The following is a 13,255-nucleotide window of genomic DNA, read 5'->3' as shown; positions in this document are numbered from 1 at the left end:
ATGCACAAAAAACAAGGCCATTATGACTACAATGTGATTGGTTAATTAATGAACATGAATATTGAAATAAAAATCATGTAGGAAAATGAATTTATTAGATAGTATTCGGTAACATTTACGTTTTTAATTTATATTTACAAAAATTTTATAAATTGATTTTTAATTATTTTTAGAAAAATATAAACTACAAACGCATTTGGTTTGGATAAAATTTTTGAAAAATTTTAAAAATATAAACTAAAAAAATGTTTGTTAAGGCCTAAAATATTTATATTTATTTTTTATTATTTATGACAATGCGATCATACACATTATAATAAGCATCTATAATAACTATATTGATATAATACCAACCATAAATAAATTTAATAACCACATTAGTAATGTTCATAACAACTGACATACAAATCATAATAATAATATCTCATTTCTTCCACAAACCATAAAAAATATCTTCCACAATCTATTATAAGCATAAACAATATTTCAGTTGTTTTTGACAGATTCCCAAATTTCACTAGCAATTTAATTTCTTATATCAAACATGTGACGTAGTTGAGGTTGACTAATGTCTACATTAATAGGTTGCTGGGAACTACTTCATGCATGTCTCAAGCTGCTACTACCACCCCTACTAGGCCCAACATCTTCAACGATACGATCTGGATTGGCCCATTCAGTGAACAATGTGTCACCTTGAGAATGGATCCTAATCCAGTTGTGTATTGTACAATATGCAATGGGGATGTATCTCTGCATCTTAGTTGAATACAGAGTCATGTCTCTCAAAATTGGAAAACGAGCCTTCAAGACACCGAAGCATCTCAATCACATTGTGTAGTGTCAGTAATTGAACATTTGCTCCCTGTTTCTTGGTTGTCGACATTGAGTACGAAACTTATTTACATGGTACCTCTCACCACGGTATGGTGAAAAAAGTCAGGCATATTTGTATAACCTGAATCAACAACATAATATTTATTTGTTCAACATGTATGTATCTATTATTATGGGTTGCCAGAAGAATATTAATTATAAATTAACAAAATGCCATATAATACGTACCTCTTTGTGGCATTGGAAATGAATTTGCTGGATCATATACAGTTTAAATAAACACTCTTAAATAATTTGCAGTGCCCTCCCAACCGGCCAATACATACGTAAATTGCATGTCAAATGAGCAAACATACATTACATTTTGTGTTGTAACAGTATGCTTACCCCGATATGGTATTTGCTCTGATGCTGGCACCCTTGTAGATATGTGGGTACCATCAATTGCTCCAACACAATCCTATTTGACAAATGACTTTAATAATGCATGATATTTTACTAAAAATTATACTTCAAATATTCTGTAAGTGATTACCTTTAAAAAATGGTAGAATCGTGGATTATGTCGGATTTTTGCAAACACCTCATCAAAATTTAGAGGCCTTATAACTTGTTTACTAAGCCTAAATGCTACCTTCAATACTCAATTAAAGCATTTGGAGATGGTATGGCCAACATGTTGGAATTGCTCTTGGACAACACGATTTCGTTCGTTCTAACCAATTGTTAGCAAGAATATACAAACTTGCTCTTAGACAGTTAGATAACATGAGTGTTCTAGTTTGTCATATACCTTAAGTGCCTCGCACAAACTAATAAGTACATCTGGTTCCAATCTAAAATTTTCCTTGGACACCTTGCTTCATTTCCATTCAATGTTTCTAATACGTAGTTATGTCCTTGTAATATGGACGTTCGGCATGGTCTAGGTCAAAGGTAAGTATTACAATATACATTTAGTGCTACACACACCAGAAATTGTACATTTTCATCGTCACTGTTTGAGTCAAAACTCAAATAAAGAGCATGCATCGGCTTTATATATATATATATATATATCACTATGATACTGTGTTGACCCCTTAAAAAGAAAAGTATTAGTGATACTGAAAACACATGTAAATATGGTCACACATATATTAAATATATTTAATAATGTAGTAAGAATCTTTGTTGGACTCTTAAGAGAACACATGTAAATATGGTCACACATACATTTTCCAATTGTTGACAATGCAGAAGTTTTGTTGGACTGATGATAAAAAAAAAATTGGAAAAATTAGGCAAATAGTCCTTGTACTTTACACGATGTGTCAATTTGGTCCGTGTAGTTTCAATTTACTCGATTTTCCCCCTTAATTTAACGGATTATGTCATTTTAATCCAATAAATAATGGTTGTTAAGTTAACAGAAAGCCAAATAATATGTCAATTTAGTCCTTGTATTTTTCATAATGTGTCAACTTAATCCCTGTCAAAATCGAGAAAATTGAAACTACAGGGACCAAATTGACACATTATTTGTTATTTATTAGACTAAAATGACACAATCCGTCAAATTAAGGGGCAAAATCGAGCAAATTGAAACTACAGGGACGAAATTGACACATCGTGTAAAGTACAGGGACTATTTGCATAATGTACCCAAAAAATTTTGGAACGGCCACCAACAAGCATTATATAGCAGAAGATCATTGAATACAGCAGTAGCATTAAAGTTAGGTTGTCTGTGTTCAATACTTCAACTACCATTAAATTTATTGGTATCTACCCATCAACTCCCAATGTAATAACATTTAAGTACAGTATCAAAAACATGCTACAACAAGCAATACTCTATTTCCATAATAAATAATTCTCTATAAAAAAAATTTAAAAAAAAAAAACAATATTAGAAAAGCAAACTTATTCACAGACCATACCAAAGATACTCTATAAATACTTCAACTACCATACCAAACCCATAATAGCAAAGCTTGTTCACAGACCTAAAGTACTAACATAAGTATTAAATACTTCAACTACCATGCCAACTACCATTACTATTGTTATACATTATCAGCAAATATCAAAAGTACCAACATTACTAGCAAATAAAACAACACAAAGACATACCGCACTAAACTTGAACTCTCTAAGAATAACTCTCAAAGATTGAGGACCCAATCCCTCATCCTAACAGCAGGCATGTCAACAAATACCTCCCTTATTATGGGATCCAATGCAAGCTTGTTCATAACTTTAGTATAAGTAGGTGCAAGAATTTCCTCCATAGCATGCAATAGTGCAATGCACTCTTTCAGTAGTGAACGTGAGCCAGTAGAGCCACCTTCAATTGAACCACTATCATCGCCAACATTAGTAATTGAAGCACTTGTCAATCTCTTTTCCATTAGGTCCACCTTCCTCCTACTATTTTCACTCGTTTCTTTGAGTGCTTCAGAAATATTAGCTTGAAAAGAGCTCTTCTTCTTACTCTTTCTATCTGCCATTTTGCCCTTGCCATTGCCCTAGCCATCTCCATTATCATTATCACTATTAATTTCCAATGCATCTAAGTCCTCATTCTTTAGCTTAAATTCAGGATCAGAACTAACATTACTTTCGGCAGGTGATTTGGTGGAACGATGAGCCAAATGACCAGTTGCAGATGTGTCTCTTAAGATACGAGACAACTCATGGTAGTAAACCATCCCTTTCTTCCTAAATCTCTTTGCATGGCTATTAACCTACAAACTAATAAATTTCAGGTTAACATGAAGAATTCTTCAATTAAATGTAGCAAAAAAAATGCAAAAAGTTAATAAAACCTTGTAAAAGGCCTCCCAAACATCATCTGGTGTAGTGATAGTAAGTCGTTGGCTATCCTAACCAACACAAGTATGCTTCTATAATGCTGTAAATTTGTTGAACATAATACGCAGTTGATTTTATTTGTTTCGAAGCTGGTCTGCGTTACACTGGTATTGGGTTTTTGCATTCATTTGATCCCTCAACCTATTCCAAGCTTGTTTAGTGAATGTCTCAATTAGTTTACTACTCATGGTTTTGAACTTCTCATCCATGAGAATAATGAAAAGAGCCTCATTTGCCTAAAGCCATGGACCACCGTTTCCTCTACCAACTTCAACAACATCATCATCATTAATGGGGAGATCATTGTGTACTTTTGTTGTCACTGCCTAAATACCATGGTGTGAAAATAATCCATAAATTTTAATAAGTCTTCAACAATAAATTATAAGTGTGGGGATATATTTTCTGAGTACCAACACGTGGCAAGGTGACGCCGACGTGTCAGCCGAGGTGTCACGTGTCTTGGTCGTTGTGCCGAGGTCATCTCGGCTAGGCCGAGGTTGCCTCCGAAGATATCGGAATCCGAGATAAGCGGATAAGGGACAAGAGTCCTAGAATGAAGAAGGAACTCAACTTGGATATGGACAAGAGTCCTAGATTGGGAGAAGACTTCAGTTTGGGTAAAGATAAGACTCTTAGAGAGTTTATCCTAATCCCACTGGGAGTCCCAGATTAGCAGTAATCTTAAATCCATTAGGGCCAGGCTCCTATTGGGACTAGGATTGTATTGGCTATAAAAGAGAGGCACTCCCATGGGTCTAAGGTATGCTTTTGATACTCAAGCTTGTGAGTTTAGTACTTGATTTATCTTTGAGAGATATACAGACTTGATCGTCGGAGTGCCCCCGGGTGGTCGAAACCACCGCGGGATTCTTATATTTCTGTTGCAGGTCAGTCAGGTGCCATCTATTCTGCCAGTGCTCTCTAGCTGGTTACTAAGCGGGCAGTGTGGTCGGAAAATTACCCACACAATTTGGCGCCGTCTGTGGGAAAGAAAGAAGAATAGATGGCCAATGATGGACAAAAGGATGAGATTAGAGACAACGTTCCTGCTGGGAGTGGGAGACCTATCGATCTCGACGTTGAAGGGGACGACCGCAACACAGAAACTTGTGACCAGAGTCACGGAGTGAAAGACGCCGGCCAGGAAGGTGACGTACCAAAGACAACATATCGAAGCGGATACTACAACGAAGATGACCTCCAGGTATGGAAGGATAGATACCTGCGGAGGAACGAAGACCCTTCCAGAAGGAATACAAAGACAGGGGGCATGAGCGCTCCCAATGAGATAACATTCAAGTATAGAAGAGCTCAACCTGAGTGAGCAAATCCCAGATCCCAGATCCCAAAAGATATGATCTCGGCCTAGATGAGCAGGTTCGAGAAAAGAAGAGTTCAACCTAATGAGCAGATCCAAGATTCCAGAAGATAAGATCTCGGCACCTGAGTCCGAGAAGAGAAGAGCACAATGAGCAGATCTCAGATCCCTGAAGATAAAAAGGAAACACACAAGATCAGACTAAAGTTGGCCAAAATTGAGAAGTATACTAGGGCCGAGGAGGACATGCCGGGTACAAAGGCGTCGGAACAAGAAAAAAGAAATGGCTCGCCGATGCGAGGCCGAAAATCAAACTCAGGTTGGAGCCAAGTAAGATCAATAGAGAAACCAAGGCCGACAATCTCGGCTTGAATTAAACCTCGGCGACAAGGTCGAAGCTACATGTATGATAAGAACCCAAGTGGATTTTAAGTTCACACTGGGGGGCAGAGAGAAGAAGAATGCGTTTACCACTTGTTAAAATTTGTAGCAATTTACAAGTTGGTTAAACCAATATGATGCTTAACCGAAGTTAAGCCGAGATGATGCTTAACCGAAGTTAAGCCAAGATAATGCTTAACCGAAGTTAAGCCCAGATGATGTTTAACCGAAGTGAAACTGAGACGATGCTTAAAGCCGAGATGATGCTTAACTGAAATTAAGCCGAGATGGTTCCTTATCTTCACTTGTTGAAATTTGTAGCAATTTACAAGTTGAAGTTAAGCTGAGATGGTTCCTTACCTTCACTTGTTGAAATTTGTAGCAATTTACAAGTTGAAATTAAGCTGAGATGGTTCCTTATCTTCACTTGTTGAAATTTGTAACAATTTACAAGTTGAAGTTAAACTGAGATGGTTCCTTACCTTCACTTGTTGAAATTTGTAGTAATTTACAAGTTGAAGTTAAGCTGAGATGGTTCTTTACCTTCACTTGTTGAAATTTGTAGCAATTTACAAGTTGAAGTTAAGTTGAGATGGTTCCTTATCTTCACTTGTTGAAATTTGTAGCAATTTACAAGTTGAAGTTAAGCCAAGATTACTGTTTCTCTTCGCTTGTTGAAATTTGTAGCAATTTACGAGTTGAAGCAAAGCCGAGGTTATTGCTAAGCACTTGTAGCAATCTACAGGTTGGTTAAACCAAAGAAGATGCTTAACATTTGTTGAAATTTGTAGCAATTTACAAGATAACGTTAAGCCGACATATGACCATCTGTTGAAATTTGCAGCAATTTACAGGTTGAGGAAAAAGCTAAGTATGTTGTTTAAACACTTGTTGAAATTCGTAGCAATTTACAAATAGCTTATTGTTTAACACTTGTTATGTTAATCCTTGTTGATCCCTGTTACAGTATATGTTAATCCTTGTTGAAATTTGTAGCAATTTACAAGTAGGCTAGACCGAAATCACCGTTTAAACACTTGTTGAAACTTGAGAAAAAGTTTGCAAAGTTAACATTGAGTAATATATGTTTCACATTTGTTAGAATTTATGAAAAGTTTGCAGGTCAGTATCTTGCCGAAGTAAAAGTTTTATAGCTATTATACCTGAGGTATGTAACCCCGAGAAGATCGCACAAAGGAGGCAAAGTATGAAAGACACGCAAAATATTCTAAGTATAGAATCATGCAAGAGCAGTTAGAAGAAGATCAAGACAGAATTCATGGTGATTAACACGGCCTCGCCATACAATATCATCTTGGGAAGGCCATGGTTGCATACAATGGGGGCAGTTCCCTCAACATTGCATCAACTACTGCGGTTCCCAACAGAACATGGGATTGAAGAAGTCAGAGGGGATCAATTGCAGGCGGAGAATTGCTCCATGGCAGCAATGAAATCCACCTGCAGCATTCGAGAACCAGAGAAGGCAGAGATTGAAAACGAGGACATAGAGGTCCTAGATGATGTCGGCAAGGAGCCAGCCGAGAAGAGTGAAGAGGCACTGAATAAAATCCTCGTCCAGAAGGGGGATGAAGAACGCTTCTTTCTTCTCAAGCTTAGCCAAAGAAGAAGAAATAGAATTGGAAGCTTGTTTGAGAGCAAACATTGAGGTATTTGCTTGGACACCTTATGAAATGCCTGGCATTGACCCCGAGGTCACATGCCACAAATTGAACGTCGACAGGTCGGCCAAACCTGTAATCCAACGAGCAAGAGGGCCAATGTTGATGCACGCCGAAGCAGTAGAGGAAGAAGTAGACAGACTTCTGGAGCCCAGGGAAATCCGAGAAGTCAATTACCCGACATGGCTATCAAATACTATGGAAAAAAGAATGATAATCAAGGAGCAAGGGATGTTAACATCGGCCAACAACAGACATTTTTCAGAAGCAAAAAAGGTGACATATGCAAAGAAAACAAAAGTACAAAGATGAAGACCCTAAGAACTAGGGACTAAGGCAAGAATCTGGAAATGCAACAAGAAAAATAAGAAGAGAAAAAATAGAGTCAAGAAGAGGACAAAGTTCAAAAAATAAAGCCAAGTACACAGGCACTAAGTAAGTATGTGAAGAACAAGAAAGTAATGAACCAGACATGATGCTAGCAACAGAAAGCGGATATGACAAGAACAGTTCCAGGCATTTTAGCAATAAGAAATCAAAAACTTGAAGACAGACGAGAACAGAAGGCAACAGATGGCAAATAAACAGATTCAAAGTAAATCAGAAGAGTTTTGAAAGATTGAGCTTAATAAAAAGTAAGAATTTATGAACCTACCAAATGAACGCCGATATGAAAATCGCCGGAGTCAAATAGATGACTGGAAATCGGGAACTCACCAGAGAGTGTGAGTGGAGCAGTTGCAAAGCTCTTGGAGTTTACAAATTAAAGGAACCAAAACCTCGGCTAGGAGGTGCGATTTCAAGCACCTTGGAAAGCATGAAACTTGATTCTTGACACCAGTGGACAGTAAAGTCCAGGGAACTTTAAGGTCGGCAAGTTTGATCTCGGACAGAGGGGCACAGATGAACGAACAGTGTAGGTTCCATCACCTCAGAATGCCGAGGTAATAGAACCTAGGGGGCAGTTGTGGGGATATATTTTCTGAGTACCAACACGTGGAAATGTGACGCCGACGTGTCAGCCGAGGTGCCACGTGTCTTGGTCGTTGTGCCGAGGTCATCTCGGCTAGGCCGAGGTTGCCTCCGAAGATATCGGAATCCGAGATAAGCGGATAAGGGACAAGAGTCCTAGAATGAAGAAGGAACTCAACTTGGATATGGACAAGAGTCCTAGATTGGGAGAAGACTTCAGTTTAGGTAAAGATAAGACTCTTAGAGAGTTTATCCTAATCCCACTGGGAGTCCCAGATTAGCAGTAATCCTAAGTCCATTAGGGCCAGGCTCCTATTGGGACTAGGATTGTATTGGCTATAAAAGAGAGGCACCCCCATGGGTCTAAGGTATGCTTTTGATACTCAAGCTTGTGAGTTTAGTACTTGATTTATCTTTGAGAGATATACTGACTTGATCGTCGGAGTGCCCCCGGGTGGTCGAAACCACCGCGGGATTCTTATATTTCTGTTGCAGGTCTGTCAAGTGCCATCTATTCTGCCAATGCTCTCCAGCTGGTTACTAAGCGGGCAGTGTGGTCGGAAAATTACCCACACAACAATTCTTAACATTTTCAACTCCCCATATGAGACGACACTGTCAATACACCATCTATAACCTTTACATTTTTCATATTCCTTGACCTAAGCCAACACTTCACGTATCAGAGATAGATAAATTATATGAATGAAATTGGGTACAAGCAGTACACCAAAAACAATCTATAAAAGATAGATTCACACTACCAACAATCAACAGGAACATAACAAAACAATTCATAAAACCGCAACAAAAACACCCTCACCAAAAACAAGGAAAGACCTATAGTCCACCCTCACAACAAATATAGTGTTCAAAAAAAAAAAAAAAAAACTATAATGGAAGCACAACAGATTTACAATAGATCCACAAGGAACCACCAGCAATATTTATAAATAAATAAATAAATAAAAACATATGTGTTTAAAAAAACGATGGAAGTTCTCGGAGAGAGAGAGAGAGAGAGAGAAAATGAGAAAGAGACTGACCTAAGATTGATTCAGTTGAGAAATTTGCAAGAGCTCTACAGTTTTGCAACAGATATGTTGTTTTAAAAAAAAAATCCATGGAAGCTCTCTGTGAAACACAGAGAGAGAGAGAGAGAGAGAGAGAGAGAGAGAGAGAGAGAGAGAGAGAGAGAGAGAGAGAGACCTGAATCTTCAAGTCTTTGAACAGCGTAAGAAAGTAGAGGAAGACGATGATCTAAAGTCAAAGATAACTTTGATATTACCGTTGTATTTTAGGAACTTGAAAATTGCTTCTACGCAGTTTTGAACACGACACAAACTTATGCACCCTCCTAAATATTGTTCATCCGCATTTTTTCAGCTTCCGTTTTTTGTTTAAAAACCAACGTAAACTTTTTTTTGAGTTTATAATTTGTGGTCAAATTTATAAACAGATACCAGTCATTTATAAAGCAAAAAAAAAAAATTATCAAACAATTTTTTATGATAATGTTTTTAATTTTTATAAATGTAAACTAAAAATCGAAAATAAAATAGTTACCGAACAAGTAAACTGTAAAAGAAAAACTCAAGCCCTTAAAAATAAACAATAAATATTAATCTTAAAAAAAAATGAAGATTGGTTGGACGGAAGATGAGATGGGTACATTAGTTGGTATATTAATATTTATATTTGTATATGAATTTTATATAAACAAAAAATTTAACTGGTACTTGATGGGTAATAACAAAACAAATTAACATTTTAAAAAGAACAATTATAAAATGATGTGAATTAATATAAAATTTCCACTTTAAACCTAAAACAAAATACTTAAAAAGATAAATTTTAGGGCAAATTACACCGGTGGTTCATATATTTTATCTCTTGTATTATTTTTGTCCATACACTTTTAATTTTCTCAATTTGGCTCTTAAATTTAAATTTTGTTTCAAATTGATCCAATTAATAATATCATTAGTGTTTTTTTAAGAAAAATTATCACTAAATTAGTTGAGGTTAATTAAATAAGATGAGTAAGTTTATAATTTTGCTTTTAAAAATATGACATGTGATACTTATGTGCGTATTTTTTATAAAAAAATGTTAAGAGTTATAATCAATTAGACCAAATTAAAACAAAATCATAAATTAAAGGTTAAAATCAATACAATTAAAAATATAAGGACTAAAACGACACACAAAGTAAAATACACGAAATACCGTGGTAATTTGTCCCAAAATTTATTTACGAAAAAAGTAGATTACACATTGTTGCTATGGTGTTTTACATAATTTTTTTTGGGATAAAGATATATAATTTTCTTTTGGGCGAATTACATTAATGGTTCTTCTAGTTTAGAATTTGTATCACTTTGATCGCTGACTTTTTAATTGTGATATATTTGATCTTAAATTTTAAATCTCGTTCTAAATAAAAACAATTGAAGACATTGCTGCTCCATATCAATGTTAAAGTCGTCAATTTGATAAAATATAAATAGTTTTGACAAAAATAAATGTCAAAAAAATATTTCTACCTATCAAAAATAAAATTATATAAAAATGATAAATCTTTTACATTTTATTTTTTTTTATTTTTTTACCAAATTAATTTTTAGTATGCGTTTCGATGAAGATCAAATTATTTTTTTATTTTTTTACCAAATTAATGTAATGGATGGTTATTTTTATTGATATTTTTTTTTTATGATTATCATGTAATAAATGATTATATTTGTTATTAATAGATATTTTTGGATGATTATCATGTAATCGATGGCTATTAGGCTTTTAATGTTTAATTGATATGTTTAATATATAAAATATTTTTAGTTTTAGATTTTTTTATTTAATGGATTGGTTTAATAATGGTATTAAAGTTGTTGCCGTGTTCGTCTTTTGAAAAAATAGACACTAATTTAACGAAAATAAATATAAAAAAATTTATTTAAAAAAATTATTTCTATCCTCCCGATAGATAAAATTACATAAAAATAATGTGTGTTTAATTTCTTTTTTACTAATTTAATTTTTAGTTTCTTAGAAAAAAAATTCAAAATAGATTCTAAAAATCAAACCAAACAGAACTTTATAACTAAGAATGTTTTAACATTATTGATTTTAAAAAAAAAAATCATTATATTTCAAATAACATACAAGTTAAACAACACAAAATAAGTTATATGATGACTTTGCCTTTAAAATTGGCCATTTGTAAAGGAAATATCTTTAATTGTCCTTATTTAAAACAAGATTCAAAATTTAACGTCAAATGTATCACAATTAAAAAATTAATTATCAAAATAATACAAATCATAAATTATAGAGATTGCTAATATAATTCACCCCATTCGCTTTTCAAAGAAATGAGCTAAGGAGTTACCCACTTAGGTTAGGATTAAACTGTTATCTTATCCCATCTATATCTGGATCTTACGTTTGAGGAATGCCCGGAACTCTAAATGAATTATTAAATATTAAGTAAATTATATTGATATATTTTGAGATTCTGTTTAATATAAATTTTTTCTTTACATTTAAAAAATTGCACTTACCCCTTATCAGATTAAAATGATAAATTTGTTCATTAACATTTATACATATAAAATAATAAAATAGGAAAATGTTTGAGGGTCATAAGTTTTGTGGCTACAATGGCTCAAAACTGCCAAAACGACGTCGTTTTGGGTGCAAAACATGCCAAAACGACGTGGTTTTAGCATTTTTAAGCCATTGTGGCCACAAAAATTGTGGCCCTCTAACATTGTTGAATAAAATAATACAGATATTTTATTCATGTCATTTTAAGGAATATAACAATCATCTTATTTACTTTAACTCACACAAAAAATTGAGTTTTTTTATTCTTCATGTTTTTTACTTTAATTTTTACTTAATTTTTTTAATATTTTAAGTAATTTTTTATATTTTTTAAATAAATCTAATCTAGATATACTTAATAAGTATAATATTTTGTAATTTTTTTTTAATTCACCAAATACAAAAATACAAAAAAATTCAATATATTATCTCATTTTGTTGTATTCAATGGATTTTTTTAAAAAAAAAATCGTACAAATTTTATACTTTTTAAATACATCTAGATTATTGATCTAATTTAAATATAATGGTGGAAATAAAAATATAAAAAAAAATATATTCACATATAAAAATTTCTACAAAAAATATTATAAAAAGGGCAAGATGATCATTTAGAAAATTTTAGAGCATGACATCAGAAATTCAAGGGACAATTTGTAATGAGATTTCAAACCTCATAGAGAGGAATGTAATTTTTCAAATGTAAGGAGGGATCTATATTAAATAGAAACCTCCGGGGGGGTGTTAGTGTAATTTACCCTTAAATATTTTAGGTCAAATTATGTTGGTATTTCCTTTATTTTGCTTTTTATGTCATTTTGATCCCTATAATTTTAATTGGTTCAATTTTGATCTTGAATTTATAACTTTATCTCAATTTAGTCTTACAAATGTTAGTATTTTTTAATAGAAAATATGTACATAATGTTATATGTCATGTTTTTATAAACAAAATTACAAACTTGGCTTACTTAGTAAGTTAATCTCAACTAATTCAGTAATTATTTTTTTATTAAAAATACTAACAATATCATTAATTAGATCAAATTGACACAAAATTTAAAATCGATGGTCAAAATTGAACCAATTAAAAATGTAAGGACCAAAATAACATAAAAAACAAAATATAAGGATTACGAGTATAATTTATCCAATATTCTATCAAATACTTATTTTCGTTTGGAATATCACTATTTCTCTCCGGGACCACTGATTACGTTGCGAATTGCTACTCCATTAATGTATTCTTGATAAGGGGGGACCGGTTTCACCATGAGCTTGACTTCTGGGATCTGGTTCACATGCAGTCGATCATGCTATCATTGAAAACCCTAAGCCAACTGGAAACCTTTTCAATAACCGTCTTGGGATGAGCCATATAACTGCCCTTGTGGGTTCAAACACTTTGTTTTAGAGTGCTTTCTTGATCGTGAAGTTGATGTGATTTTTTTCTTCTTTTATATAGAGAATCTTAGCTTAGAAGAAAGAACACTTGCCTTAGGGTGCTTCCTTTATCATGAAGTGGATGTGATTTTTGTTTTTCTTCTTATAGAGAATCTTAACTTAAAAGAAAGAATAACATCAATTGAAAGCACAC

The sequence above is a fragment of the Camellia sinensis genome, chromosome 10 (genome assembly GCF_055761805.1).
Source record: "Camellia sinensis isolate YWXY chromosome 10, ASM5576180v1, whole genome shotgun sequence".
NCBI classification, from domain to species: domain Eukaryota; kingdom Viridiplantae; phylum Streptophyta; class Magnoliopsida; order Ericales; family Theaceae; genus Camellia; species Camellia sinensis.
This window is presented reverse-complemented; position numbering follows the sequence as displayed.